General features: G+C 33.7%; 1 long non-coding RNA gene across 1 annotated transcript; it reads left to right on the top strand.

The window, feature by feature from the left end:
* Positions 1-1,359: 1,359 nt before the first annotated feature.
* LOC150055066 (uncharacterized) lies at positions 1,360-9,351 on the top strand. The gene is made up of 3 exons (XR_016537677.1): positions 1,360-1,520; positions 8,173-8,286; positions 9,057-9,351. It is a non-coding gene; the product is annotated as an uncharacterized LOC150055066 (long non-coding RNA).
* Positions 9,352-10,907: the final 1,556 nt, after the last annotated feature.

Below are 10,907 nucleotides of genomic sequence, written 5' to 3'. Positions count from 1 at the left end.
AAACACCTCTGCCCCCAAACTGTGTAGACAATGTAGATAAACCAGTATTATCAGAACACAATTTCAGGTCCATCTGTTTACAGAAAATGCACTCATTTTCTCAATGCCCCTCTAATATTTCCTCACACCTCTGGTTATTACTATTTGCCTCTTGCCTTTCGTTTCTTTTGGTGTCTTTTGTGTCTTTGCTTTTTTTTTTTTAATCAAGAAGAATGCAGGTATCAGCCGCTGCGTTTCCTTCTTTCCATTGCTAGAGCAAAAACATACCAGAATGCTGGAATGGATATCTTAAGAAGTCTTTCCTTTAAAGCATAAAAAGAAAATTCTCAACATAGAAAGCCTCTACAAAAAATTTTCCATTACCAACCCCTTGAGTGGTACTTCAGCCTCCCTTTATATTTTCCTGTGGTTTTTGAGTCAGATTGTTTTGAAGTGATTTCTGGTATAAGTTTATATAAATGCTCTAGCAGTTCTGAAACAAAGGATTCACATTTTAGATTTTTATTTCTCTTTGTCCTATTTGAGTTTTGATATATATATATATTCAGAAATAGAAACAGAAGACATGAAAATTCCAAATTTTGTATTGTGCTTGATATATAATTTCATATTTAATAATAAATCATATAATTATAGCATTATTCCATACATCTTATTCCCATAATCAATTCATCTACTTATGGAAGTAGTTCTATATTAGAGGAGAAGCCAGTTAATTCTTTGAAGTAAGAAGGAAATAAATTTTAACATCTTAATATTCTACCATTGTGATGAATGAACTCATGAAAATATTATTGTACTATGATTCACTAAAGATCTTAGAAATACATTAAATAATTCAAGACATTTTTAAAAGCTAACAGAGAGCTCATTTTTAAGGGAGCTACTTCTCAACCGTATATTAAGATGAATATTTTGCCATTTTTCTATCTACTTAAGAAAGCATTTTGAACAAAAAAACAAAAGGCTTTTATACATCATTTAAACTTAAATATTACCTTGCAAATTTAACAAGAAAAGGCTTCACCTTATGTTTATTGCATATCTGTTCCAGTTAAAATCTTTACTATTTTAAAATAATATCCAAATAGTTGCCTAATGTACACATTATTTTCTCAAATTTGCTTAAACAAATTAATGGTTAATTATATCAATTTATCTTCTAAACATACTTTGTTTATATGCAAGAATATTTGAAAGAATATTAAAAATATATGTTAAGAAAAAGTTCAACATCTTTGTCCATAAAAGAAATGGAAATCAAAACAACATCCAGTTTTTACCTCACCCCAGTTAGAATGTCCATTATCAAGAAATCTAACCATAACAACCACAAACTCTATCAGGATGTCGCCAAAACAGAATTCTACTACACTGGTGGTAGAAATGTAAATTTGTACAACCATTCTAGAGAGCAGTCAGGAGGCTTCTCAAAAGACTACACATAGAGCTTCCCTGTGACCTAGGAATTCCACTACTGGGCCTTTATCCAATAGAACACAACCGGTACCAGACTAAAGGTATCAGCACAACCATGATCATTGTTTACCATAGCCAAGATGCCCCTCAATGGACAAATGGATACACTGTGGTAAATATACACAGTGGAATTTCTATTCATAAGAAAAAAATTGGAAATATTATGCTAAGTATTTGAAGTAAGCCAGACCCAAAGAAACATCAGTTACATAGTTTTCCTCATTTGTAGTAACTAGAATGTCTATTAATCTACAAGTAAACATACTAGATGTTAAAATATATATATATATTAGAACATGATAAATTATAAAGATCTCTATACAATAACGTAGTAAGACCACAGAAGGATATTCATAAGACCAGATCACAAAGGTTCAGTAATATGCATATGATCATAAAATATATATTTTATGAAATGAGCCACAAGAAAGAGAAATAAAATATGTTTGTTGTTTTTGGTTCTGTTTTGATTTTTTTATACTTGTTAGGGTTTTATTTTTTTGGTCTTTGGGATGATAAGGAAAATCAAAGAAAATGTAGGAATAATGGTGAACAAATAAATTGTGGGATTGACGAGACATCATGCAGAAAATGAACTATGCAACTTGTGGCAGGGGACAGGAGGGAAAACTGTGAGAGTACCAATAATATATGTATATAATATATATTAATTTATTATATGTATTAATTTATTGTTCCTATGGAGGTGATAGAGGGATAGCACTTACATGAGTCAAGTATTCACAGCTCCTGCATTGTTCCTCCATTCACTCCTGCTCCCTCCCTCCCATCTCCACTCACAAATTGTATTGTTCACTTTAATCAATGCTCAGTGCTCCCCACTAATGTAATTTTTTACCCTTTTTCCTTGAATTGTGTACCCTCCCACAAATATACATGTGAATAATGTGTATATAAGGTAAAGAATACAGAATCATCAGAAAAATAAAATACATATACAAAACATTTATGTTTTCATATGTTAAGAGTTTTTTCACTATGCATATTATTTTCTATACATATGAAGAGGCAGTTGGGCAGTACACCTTTTTGATTCTCTCCTAAAGGTATCCTGTCGGGCCTCATTGTATGTGAATATCTAGAACCATATGTAATTTATCATATCCTATTGCCTTTTAGACCTAAAAGGCATATCAGCTAGAACACAAGCCCTTTGTTTCTCTGATCTTGGTTTACCTCACTGAATGTGATTTGTTCTAGCTCTATTCATTTCTCTATAGCAATATGAGGGATCTAGCTATACATAAGAATTAGATTTAATTATGATGTTAAATCTCTTTTGTAATGAACAGAAAGCAATCATAAATAGTAAACTAAATCGTTATAAAGGAGAAAATTGTAGACATTCAGAATTTTATGAGTATCTTAGAAAATAACTTTCAAGTCACAGATTCTGAAATATGAGTCAGTAAAATACCCTATTAAAATAATGTGCAGCAAAAATAAATAAATAAAAACAAAAATAAAAAGATGAACTTCAGGGCTGGAGGTTTGGCCTAGTGGTTAAAGTGCTTGCCTAGCATGCACGAAGACCCGGGTTCGATTCCTCAGTACCACATACTTAGAAAAAAGCCATAAGTGGTGCTGAGGCTCAAGTGGTAGAGTTCTGGCCTTGAGAAAAATCCAAGGACAGTGCTCAGGCCCTGAGCTCAAGCCCAGGACTGGCAAAAAAAAAATGAACTTTAGAGTATAAATGTTAATGTATAAATTATACTTCAATAAACCAGTACTTTTTAAAGTCATGCATAAAAAAATAAAATAAAATAATGTGCAGCAGACAAAAATGGTAATATCACTACAGAAATTACCAAGATCCAGAGTATCATGAGGGAATACTTCTCAAAATTTTACGCCAACAAATTTGAGAATCTAGAAGAAATGGACTAATTCCTACCCAATATTAACATACCCACACTGAACCAAGAACTAACCCAACTAAATAGGCCTATTTCAAGCACTGAAATAGAAATGGCAATTAGAGAACTTCCACCTAAGAAAAGCCCAGGGCCAGATGGATTCACAGCTGAATTCTATAAAGTCTTCAAAGCAGAGCTCACACCAATACTACTCAAGCTCTTCAAGGAAATTGAAAATGAAGGTTCTTTACCAACCTCATTCTATGAAGCCGGTATAACCCTCATCCCCAAACCAGACAGAGATTCATCAAAGAAAGAGAATTATAGACCTATTTCTTTGATGAACATCTATGCAAAACTTCTTAACAACCACCTACAACAACTCATCCAAAAAATTATACAATATGATCAAACAGGATTCAACACAGTGGGGCAAAGCTGGATCAACATACCCAAGTCAATTAATATAATTCAACAAATCAACAGGAGCAAGGACAAAAATCACATGATTGTCGCAATAGATGCAGAAAAGGCATTTGACAAGATCCAACACCCCTTTATGTTAAAAGCTCTGGAGAAACTAGGAATCCATGGAACATTCCTCAAAATAATAAAGGCTGTGTATGAGAAACCCACAGCTACTATTATATTTAATGGCGAAAAGCTAAAGCCATTCCCTCTAAAATCAGGAAGGAGACAAGGATGCCCACTCTCTCTACTCCTGTTTAACATAGTACTAGAATTCCTAGTCAGTGCAATACAGCAAGAAGCAAGAATAAAGGGGATCCAAATAGGGAAAGAGGAAGTAAAACTATCTCTCTTTGCATATGACATGATTCTGTATTTAAAGAATCCTATAGACTCTACTCCCAAGCTCCTTGAGCTGATTCAAAACTTTGGAAGGGTAACAGGCTATAAAATCAACCCTCAAAAATCAACTGCCTTCCTCTACGTCAAAAGTGAGATGAACGGGGCAACAATCAGGAAAGCAACTCCTTTCACAATAGCCTCAAAGAAAATAAAGTACCTAGGAATTAGCTTAACTAAGAATGGAAAGGACCTTTTTGATGAAAACTTTAAAACCCTAACAAAGGAAATTAAAGCAGAACTAAGGAAATGGAAAAACCTCCCATGCTCCTGGATTGGAAGAATCAATATCATGAAAATGACAATCTTGCCAAGGGCTATCTACAAAGTCATAGCAATACCCATCAATATCCCAATGGCATTCTTTAAAGAAATAGAAGAGGCAATCCAAAATTTCATATGGAATAATAAAAGACCCCGTAGAGCAAAAACACTTCTTAGCAGAAAGAACAGCACAGGAGGAATTTCAATACCAAACTTTAGACTCTATTACAGAGCTATAATTATCAAAACAGCTTGGTACTGGCACAAGAACAGGCCTGAAGACCAATGGAATAGAACTGAGGACCCAGATATTAAACCACAGACCTATGGCCACCTAATCTTTGACAAGGGAGCCAAAAAAGTAGAATGGAAGAAGATACCCTCTTCAACAAGTTGTGCTGGCAGAACTGGTTAAGCACCTGCAGAAAACTAAAGTTGGATCCTTCTTTGTCACCTGCACTAGAATTAACACCAAATGGATCAAAGACCTGGAGGTATAGGAGATACACTAGGCCTCCTTGGCACAGATCGAAACTTTCTTAATAAGGACCAAGAATCACAACAAATCAGAGAAAGGCTGCATTAAATTGCAGAGCTTTTGTATGCCAAAGGACATAGCTAGTAAATTAATTAGGAAGTCTACAGAGTGGGAGAAAATCTTCACCAACCATACAATGGCCAAAGGCCTCATGTCTAAAATATATTAACAGCTCAAAAAATTGAATCAGTCCAAAACTAATCTCCAAAGTAACAACCATCCCATTAAAAGATGGGCCAAAGACTTAAAGAGAATCTTCTCTGAAGAAGAAACAAAAATGGCCTTTGAAGAAATGCTCGACATCTCTGGTCATAAAAGAAATGCAAATCAAAAAAAAAAATCTAAGATTCCACCTCTGTCCAGTTAGAATGGCCAGGATCAGGAAAACTTATAACAACAGATGCTGGAGGGGAAGTGGCCAGGAGGGATCACTACTACACTGTTGGTGGAAGTGCAAACTCGTTCAACCACTATGGAAAGCAGTATGGCAGTTACTCAAAAGACTAAACATAGAACTCCCCCATGACCGTGAAATTCCACTACTTGGCATTTACCCAATCGTCCAGAAACAAAGACATAGGAAATCCCCTATCACAACCATGTTCATTGCAGCACTATTCACCACAGCAAAAATATGGAACCACCCTAGACGTCCCTCAGTTGATAAATGGATCAACAAGATGTGGTATTTGTACACAATGGAATTCTATGCTGCTATCAGAAAAAACAATTTTGCCCCATTGCTTAGGAAATGGAAAGACTTAGAAAAAATCATATTAAGTGAAGTAAGCCAGACTCAAAGGAACTTAGGCTCAATGGTTTCCCTCATTTGTCATAATCAGTAGAAACCTTGGGCTCTCCTAGCAGAGATTTGCAATAGAGCAAAACCTTGATACATAAGGCCATATAGTATGAAGCTAATTGAAAGGACCTCCAGGATATTGAAACAAAAGCCATATAACGAATGATTGTTGTCCTTAATCTACTATGTTATCTCTCATCTCCTTTGCTGTCCCTTGGGTATCTCATATTGTTACAGTATCTCAGTTTGTTATCTGATATATCAGACATATTTGTATTTGGTTATTTGAAATTGGATAGGGAAGGTGGAAAACAAGATGAGGGGTAGGGGTGGGGGGAGGGAAATGGGGACCAAGACATGAGAAAGGGTATCAATGTATGTGAATTAATGCACCTTCTATCTGGCAAATATCATGTAACCCTTTTATTAATTACAATAAAAATATATGAAAAAATAGCTCAAAACCTACATACATAAGGCCCGATAGGATGAGGCTAAGTGAAAGGACCTCCAGGATATGGAACAAGAGCTTTATAATGTGTAATTGTTGTTTTTAATGTACTATGTTATTTCTCATCTCTTTTGTTGCTCCTTGGTTATTCTCATATTGTTACAGTATCATACCTTGTTATCTGGTGTATTGCATATATGTTATTTGTTTATTTGAAATAGGAAAGGGAAGGAGGAAAAACAAGAGGAGGGGAGGGGTGGGGGGAAGGAAACAGGACAAAAACATTATTAGGGGTATCAATGTTTGTGAAGTAATGTGCCTTCTGTCTGGCAAATATAACTGTAACCCCTCTATTAATTATAATAAACATATGAAATAAGAAAAAAAGCTTAAAATAAAATAAAATAATGTGCAGATATCCAGTTAAACTTACATGTCTATCATTTGGCATTCTTTCATATCTCCATTTATTTTAAAAAGTCAGTAATAAGCATTCTCTTTCAATGTGTTTTTCTGCATTCAATCATAGGGTAGTCTAAATCAAATTATTGAACATATAATAAAACATGTAGAAATATAGAAAATTGTGGGTAAATATTGTTGACTACTTTGATAACTGTCAAATATAAAATATATATTTGAAGTTTGAACAGCTAAATTAATGTTCATAAAAATAGGCCAGAAACTCATAAGACAGACTGATAATTCCAAAAGTTAGGAAGGTTCCACTTAAAGTCTTCAGTAATGTTACTGGTTATATTAAAGCTAAGTATATCTGCAATTTTTCTAAGAAATATTCCTTAGTCATTATTTTTAGAAAGAGCATGGTATATATAAAAATTTCTTTAGCTTTAGAAATTATTTTGAGAAATGATTGTGAACAGAACAGTATTAGAAACTCTACAAAAGTAGTACAAATTGATTTTAAGTGTGGTAATATACTTCCTTACAAAGAGTATTTTTATATTTAGATACATTTTTATTGCATGAGAGCTATGAAAAAATATAATTATCTAAGTAGAACACATTTTTTATCACACACTTTCTCTTATTCATTCTAATCCAGCAACACTCATGGTGCACAGTTACATTGCTGGATCAAAATAGAAAAAAAATTTACATTATCTTCAAGACTGTCCTATTCATAATATGAGAAGCAGACAAATGTAGAGATATTAATCATGATGTATTTACTGTTATCATAACATCAGATACAAAGAGAAATGACCAATGTCATATACACTAATACTATATACAGTAAGATAAAATTCAGGAGATTCACATTGAGTCAAGAAAACCAGACACGGAAGGAATGGCACATGATTCTATTCACATGAAGTTCAATGACAGTCAAAAATAATAATGGCATAAAATCTTAGTATGTTATTCATTGCACTGGGCCACATGAACTATTGAGATTTGTTCTAGATTCTATTAACATTTATCACAGTATTTTTAGTTTTGCTAAGCAAAGTAATAATACTGATTTTTTTCCTAATCTTCATATGCGTTTATATATATAAAATTGCATTTGAGGGGCTGGAAGCAGGGCCTGTTCGTCGAGTGCTTGCCTAGCATGCAAGAAGCCCTGGGTTCGGTTCCTTACATTTTCCTCATAGTCATCAGGATATCCTCAGTTTCCCAGTAATCTAAACAAATTTGTTTGAGAATCCAACTTGTGTTTAGTTACATTTCTCAGAAATCTTTTATCTGGAATGGGTTTCCTATTTTACCTTGACTTTCTCGACAAATTTAGTATTGCAGTCTATTAATTCTGCAGGATACTAACTAATTTCAATGCATTTGAATGTTTTCACCTGTTTCCATCCAGGGAGTGTGTATTTGGGAGGAATGCCACAGGAAGGTTTATTGTGTTCTCGTTACATCTAAACAGATGGTGAAGCTTCAGACTGTCCCGAGGATGCTGAAGTGCATAAACGAACGTGATGGCTTCATCAGGTTGTAGTCTGACCTGCTTTTGCATGAAGGATACTCCTATTTCTCCGTGGTATTATAATGTTATATACATTTGTGTGTCATTCTTTATCAAGCCTTAAATGAATTCATTCTTTTTTAATGGATTTATACTTTTATATTTTATATTATAATTTTATATGTATGTACTAGTTTTTTAATGAGTTAAGATGACTATTTATTCATGCTCTAGTGTTGCAAAAACAAATGGTTTATCTTAAGCTGTCAAAGATTTGACCAATGGCATTTTGCCTTTTCCAAACACTACCCTTCTTTTATTTATTTATTTATTTATTTACTTACTTACTTACTTATTGATTGATTGATTGATTGCTGGTCTTGGGGATTGAACTCAGACCCTGAACACTGTCCCTGAGATTTCTCCAGACTAGAGCTTTATCCCTTGAGCCACAGCAACATTTCCAGCTTTTTTGTGTGTGTGGTTCGAAGGAATCAAATCCAGGGCTTTGTGCATGCTAGGCAAATACTCTACTACTAGGCCAAACTCCTGGCCTCGCTATCATTCTTCTTTTGTTTTTGTTTTTGTTTTTTGCCTTTTTTCCTGAGGAACAAGAAGTTTCTTGCTCTATTTGGTCTCATCATTGTTTCAGCTTTTGAAACATTTATATTTAAGGTGACTAGGTTTGTGGTATGAAAAATAGCATTGGGAGGGCTAGGTCTATGGGCTAAGTGTACTAGAATGTTTTATAACCGTGTTCTTCCTAGACTTCCCCAGTGGGCTGAACTAGGCCATTGTCGTATATAAATAAATATGAAAGCATGCCTCATTTGTTCTTTTTTCAGTTCTCTGTAAGTAACCAGCCCTCCAGTCTGCTTTGGTCCTTCTGTCCTGTACAAATGAGCTTCTACCAATCCATTTGCTTTGTCACATAAAGAGCTGTACTAGCAGAAAGAAGACTCCATGTCCCCATCTGGACACCAAGACATTAACGCTGGCTTTGCCTCCTCTCAGGAGCCTCTCTGAAAGGCTCAGCAGTCTCTCTGTATAGCCTATCCCTGTGTGCACACCTCCTCACTCTTTTGAGCCATCATTTACTTGGTTCTCATTTTTATCCATAGCCAGTTTTGGAAAACTGAATAAATAATAATGTGGATTCTTTTTTTATTCAAAGCCCTTGATCTGTGGAGTTTATTTAAGTGGTAGATGCTTGCTAAGGAAATACGAAGACCTTGAGTGTAAACCTAGTACCACCCAAAGAAAAAGAAATTTTAAAAAAAGAAAATACATTTCTTTTAGCAAACAGAATATAAGCAATGTTCTACAGACAATTGTTATCAGTCAGTTCTAAGAATAAATGCGAGCTAAATCATGCAATTATAAATTAAATTAAATGATACAAAAATCAAAGAGAAGATGCCTTTATATTTTTAATAATGAGTTGAAAACTCATTTTAAACTTGGGATTTTCTTGGACTCCTTGATGATAAATTACAAATGCTACAGTATAATGGTACTGAGTTTTCACAAAATTTGACAGAGAATTTTAATTTATTATTCATGTATCATCAGTGAGATATTTGAGCTCATTATCTACATAAAAGCACATTACTAATTATAATGATTAGCTGTACTAACCTCTAGCAGATGATAGTTATCATCATTAACTAATGTATGTGAAACTTTAGACAATATTTGAGTTGAAAACATGTTCATGGATCTGCATAAGTAAATGGGTATTTGAGGAAGATTTTCTTGTTTTAATAAAAAATAAATGAAAAAATAATAGGTTACACATTGTAAAACTTAAGCTAATGTTTCTGGTAATGTTTCCATAGACTATGTTTATATATTCAGTAAAAACAAAAATACAATGAAAAATTCAAAGATTACAATAATATTCTTCAAAATAACTATGGCTACAGTTTGAAATTTATGATTGGAAATCAAGTTCTACATGAAGTAACTCCACATTTTACTGCAATATGAAATCAGAATAAAAATATTCCTCAATATTTTATATGATTTTAACTGTATTTGGGGGTATGGAAGGTAGTTGTTATGTCACATGTTAACAGAACAGAACAGAACAGTAGATATGGAGTCAAATGTAGTAATAAAATTTTGCCTTTGATTTTATCCTTAGCATACATGTGGTAAAACCAATTTCTTTGCCCAAGAATTTCAGCTTAAGAGCTGATCTGTTTCCTTCGGCCCTGGTCCATGGTGAGAAGTTTATAGCAATGTGATTTAGGTCAGGGTCTGTCAAACTTGTTTGGTCTTTGGGTCTAGCCAGGATACTTCTAAAAAATTTAACTTAAGTTATTGGAGGTTTTCTGTCATGTAAAAAAATCTGTGTGCAAAATCTATCAATAAACCTTACATAGAAGTACCCCCAATAAATTCTCTAACACTTCTATTTGGGAAGGTTTCTTTAGTTTACCAGACTCTACATCATCAAACATATATGCAGAGACAACTCACTCTCAACACCTGGGCAAAATGGAAGAAATTATGTATTGGGATCCTTCCTAGATTTTTCTTCACTGATCACTTTCTTTTCTTATTGAAATAAATATATTTTCCCCAATGAACTGTAGCTAAGAAAATAGAGGGTATAAGAAAATACCTTCTACTTAGTGACTATGCATTTCTAGTTAATTATTTAAAATGAGGATAAATTCTGGAACCCTCTC

The sequence above is a fragment of the Megascapheus bottae genome, chromosome 14, assembly GCF_031878675.1.
Source record: "Megascapheus bottae isolate mThoBot1 chromosome 14, mThoBot2.hap1, whole genome shotgun sequence".
Lineage (NCBI taxonomy): Eukaryota > Metazoa > Chordata > Mammalia > Rodentia > Geomyidae > Megascapheus > Megascapheus bottae.
The sequence above is the reverse complement of the archived record's forward strand: the minus strand, read 5'-3'. Positions and strand labels throughout refer to the sequence as shown.